Source organism: Hydra vulgaris, chromosome 11 (assembly GCF_038396675.1).
Source record: "Hydra vulgaris chromosome 11, alternate assembly HydraT2T_AEP".
NCBI lineage: Eukaryota > Metazoa > Cnidaria > Hydrozoa > Anthoathecata > Hydridae > Hydra > Hydra vulgaris.
Genome location: NC_088930.1, coordinates 28,753,064 through 28,757,500, shown reverse-complemented (window position 1 = coordinate 28,757,500; position 4,437 = coordinate 28,753,064). Strand labels below are relative to the sequence as shown.

Below are 4,437 nucleotides of genomic sequence, written 5' to 3'. Positions count from 1 at the left end.
AAAAATTTATTATAATTTTTTTTATTTTTTTCACAATGTTTTTCTCAATGTTTTTTATAAAACTCAATGTTTTTTATAAGAATATAATAATAACTAATTAATTATATAATAACTAATTAATAATATAATTAATAGAATAATTATTATATTTAAAATTTTTATATAATTTTTCTTCTTTTAAGACCCAAATTGATATACTTTTGAAGAACTTTTTTTTAAAAAAATTTTTAATAACAGTATTATTTTATTATATAAAACACATTTAGAGGGTGGGAGCAGACATTTTTAATAAAAGTTGATTTTCCGGACATCATAATATATATATATATATATATATATATATATATATATATATATATATATATATATATATATATATATATATATATATATATATATATATATAGTAGTAACAGTATCAAAAACAGCCTAAACTAACTGAACTAATTCAAAAACGGACTTTCTGGATTTATATCAAAATTAAAATTGAATAAAATTAAAACTGTGAAAAAAGAAATATCAAAATCCTAAAAGCAGTATAAGATTAAAATTTGAAGAAAATGATTAACATCTAAACAATTAAATATTGAATAAAGTCGAAAATTAATAAAATGATTATGATTTAATTTATTTGATAGACTGTCTGCCCAAACCAAACCTTTAGTTAATGTAGCAGCACTCCTTGCATGTTTGACCTAATTGTCAGTTGATGAAGCAACACTCCTCGCATGTTCTGCCACTTTGCTAGTTTTTCGATACTATTCCTAAATCCAAATTTCAATATTATTCCATATAGGCATTTTTGACATTATTCCCTTTAAATAGGCATTTTTGACATAAATTCTACATATATAATATATGTATATATACTCTATAATATATGTACTCTTTTTGAGCAAGTTAAAATATTTACTCTTATTGCTGCAAAAGCGACATGCGCATATTATACAGTAAAGCATCATCAAAGTTATCAATCAAAACTGTTTCATAAAACTATATAAAATACAAAAACACAAGTCATTGTAGATAACATGTTGACTTTTAACTCATTACAGAGACCAATAGAATTATTAGCAGACATTTCTTATATTGGAATTTCTACTGATGGATCTAACCACAATGCATTAAAATTGTTTCCGGTATTATTTCATTTTTTGATAAGCAATAAAATCGTATTTTTCATCTCAAGATCAAGGACCTTTAATAATAACAAATATTTTTTGAAAATCCATCAAGTGAAGCTCACCTTTTGTTTACTCATTCTGTTATTTTTGTTTTTCACAGCAATGAAAATATTGAAAAAGAAAAAAACTCTAAAAAAAGAGTTGAGACTAATTTAACAGAGAGATAAGAAAGCAAATATTTACCATTACAGGTGAAACATGTAATAAAGCATAAAGCATAAAGAAATGATACAACATCTTCAGAATTCCGAAAGACATGTACTTTTTTTTTTATGCGATTTCAATGCACAATGCAAATGCAGAAAGAATTTTCAGCATGATGAAGTATTTGACTGATGAGAAAAATAGACTATTGGCAGAATCAGTAAAAAACTTGCTGATGGTACAATTTAATTTTAAAAACCTTAATTGTGAACAATTTTTTAAATACTATAAGGGTTATAAACTTTTGTTAAACAAAGTTAGAAGCAAAACCAAATAAAATTTCACATAAATGTGCTCTTTTTAGTCCAGTTGGTAACCCTATATTATATATATATATATATATATATATATATATATATATATATATATATATATATATATATATATATATATATATATATATATATATATAATAGTAGTAGTAGTAGTAGTAGTAGTAGTAGTAGTAGTAGTAGTAGTAGTAGTAGTAGTAGTAGCCATTGCAACGGAGTTAATAGCAAGAATTAGTCGCAGCACTTATTTTTATAAGAAAAAGTGAACATAAGTGTATGCAAATATTTAACTTATATAAACTTAAAATTATGTACTGATAAATATATATAAAGTTTAACAGTTTTATTTTCACTTGAAAATTGTATTGTGGGAGTATCTCTCTAATTTTGATATATAGCATTTATTTGCCATTTTATAAAGTCTTTTATTTATTAAATAGTGTTAAAATAGTTTCAAAACAATACGCCTTAATGGCTAAAGTGGTTAGCTTTTCTAAAGAACCACTTTTCAGTGGTTCAAATCTTTATTCTGGTACAATTAATTTTTTTTTAAATATTTTTCAATTTTTAAAACACAAAATAAAACATTTTTGAAGTTCTATGGATATTATATACATAACATATATAAAGATACTATATACTATAACAAATAAAAAGAAGATAATTTTTAAAAAAGCTTAAAATTCCTAAAAACATCAAAACACCGGGAGAAATTTGTTGCATATGTTATGATGAAGATACTTATGTTATTAATGTGCTCCGGTTATTATTTGAATCTGCGCAATTAACACACAATTAACAAAGACAAATAGCGGTTTGTACAATACCTACAAAACCTTGAATTAGTAAATTTATGATATAATAAAAAAAAATTTTCTTCATAACTTTAAAAAATAGACATTTTTATTATAAATACACAAATAATCATTACAAATAGATATAGTTATCATTTACTTTTATTTTATTGATATGCATTACACCCTTCTTCGCTTTGTTCGTTAAAAAATAAAATTATTTTAGACCGCTTAACTGTATCATTACCATTATATATATATATATATATATATATATATATATATATATATATATATATATATATATATATATATATATATATATATATATATATATATATATATATATATATAGGGGTAACCCAACGTTTAAGCGATTATATTTTTTGTATGCATTTGGTATACAATTTGGTATGCATAAAAATGCATACCAAAAATATAATTATAATAAACGGTAATTATAATTATTTATAATGATTATTTGTATATTTAAAATAATAATACTTATCATTAATCATAAAAAAATATTTAAAACAATAAGAATATTTATAATAAATATTTTACCATATTTTCAAAGTCTCTACAAATGAGAGCACAAAAAACAACTGTAGGATTACCATAAATAACACTTAACTGTAAGATTACAATAAGTATATATATATATATATATATATATATATATATATATATATATATATATATATATATATATATATATATATATATATATATATATATATATTAATTTGATCCTAAATCTAGATATTTTGAATTTTTCTAGCCTATAGAAATCTAGCAAAAAAACAGATCAAAGAATGAACTAAATATGATAAAATCATGCAACCAATCAAATAAGGCCCTCAGCTGTTTGTAATGTTTTTGCATATTATTCTTTATTATAATATATTTGATGACAAAACTTATTCAGTACTCTGCGAGTTCTCTATATCTACATACAAATAATGTTACGTTATGTACTTTTTATCCTCTTATCGTAGGTATATTTCCATTCATTTTGAATATATTTTATTTTATATCACCAAGATAAACACAAAAATATTTATTGGAATAATTATAGATAGAATATATAGGCAGATTCAATATATCAAATATCTATGTAGTTGCAAAATAAGGTGGAAAATCAAATAAACACAAACTTTTTCTTCTTTTACATTTCGATACCAGTGTATCGACGATATTATAGACCAGTTCTCGTTTGACGTAAAACTGACGTCGGAAGGCAAAATGTTGGAACAACTGAAGCTAAAATTTATATCCGAGTTAATATATCAAGTAACTATGAAGTTGCAAAATAAAGCTAGAAAAAAAAATGTTGACATAAAGAAATTTTCACTTTTTCAGTAAAAAAACATAACTTGAATAAACTAGTGATTATACCTTGGCTAACAACACTTAGACCGAAACTGCGAAAAGCACTAAAAACATATGTCTAAGTTATTTTTACAACACCACCTAATTTAAAAGCAGTTTTCTGTAACAACAAATCTAGTTTAATACCAAACAGTAACCCTGGGGTGTACAAACTTACGTGTTCGTGTGGAGAATTTATATTAAGGAAACAAAAAAGAGAATTTTGTAAAGAAGCATAGAACACCAAACTAATAGCATGAATGGTAATTGGCATGCTTCTGGAGCAACTGAGCATTGCAAAGAATGCCAGAGGATATTCGACTGGCTACACCCAAAAATTTTATCTATAAATAACAACTATCATAAAGGAAAATAAGGGAATCGCTTGAAATAACCTATGCGCAAACATCTCAGGAGGTTAACCAATCCCCGGTACTGCTTAACAGGGATAACGGGGTAAAAGTTGCTTCAAATAGTTGGAGTTACTACTTAAGAAAATCATAAAAAAACAAAACAATTTTTATTGTTTGTTTTTTTGTAATAACTTCTTTATGATTTTTAAATTTTAAATTGTAACGCTTTTTAAATTGTATTTTGTCTGATGATGGTCTA

At 23.5% G+C, this 4,437-nt stretch overlaps 1 protein-coding gene and 1 long non-coding RNA gene across 3 annotated transcripts in view; both read right to left on the bottom strand.

Annotated features, from left to right (window-relative positions):
• Positions 1-3,093, bottom strand: part of LOC100208910 (phosphatidylglycerophosphatase and protein-tyrosine phosphatase 1) — a 4,329-nt gene extending 1,236 nt beyond the window's left edge. Inside the window, exon 1 of one of the 2 annotated variants that reach the window (XM_065810693.1) lies at positions 3,019-3,093. The gene's annotated coding sequence lies outside the window, so the exon portion shown is untranslated. Of the gene's footprint in view, positions 1-658; positions 765-3,018 lie in introns of those variants that run through there. The other variant, XM_065810694.1, reaches the window with a different exon arrangement.
• LOC100211650 (uncharacterized) overlaps positions 1-3,636 on the bottom strand; it is a 24,953-nt gene extending 21,317 nt beyond the window's left edge. The window contains exon 1 of the long non-coding RNA XR_010641878.1: positions 3,612-3,636. This is a non-coding gene — a long non-coding RNA (uncharacterized LOC100211650). The remainder of the gene's footprint in view (positions 1-3,611) is intronic.
• Between the last annotated feature and the right edge of the window lie 801 nt (positions 3,637-4,437).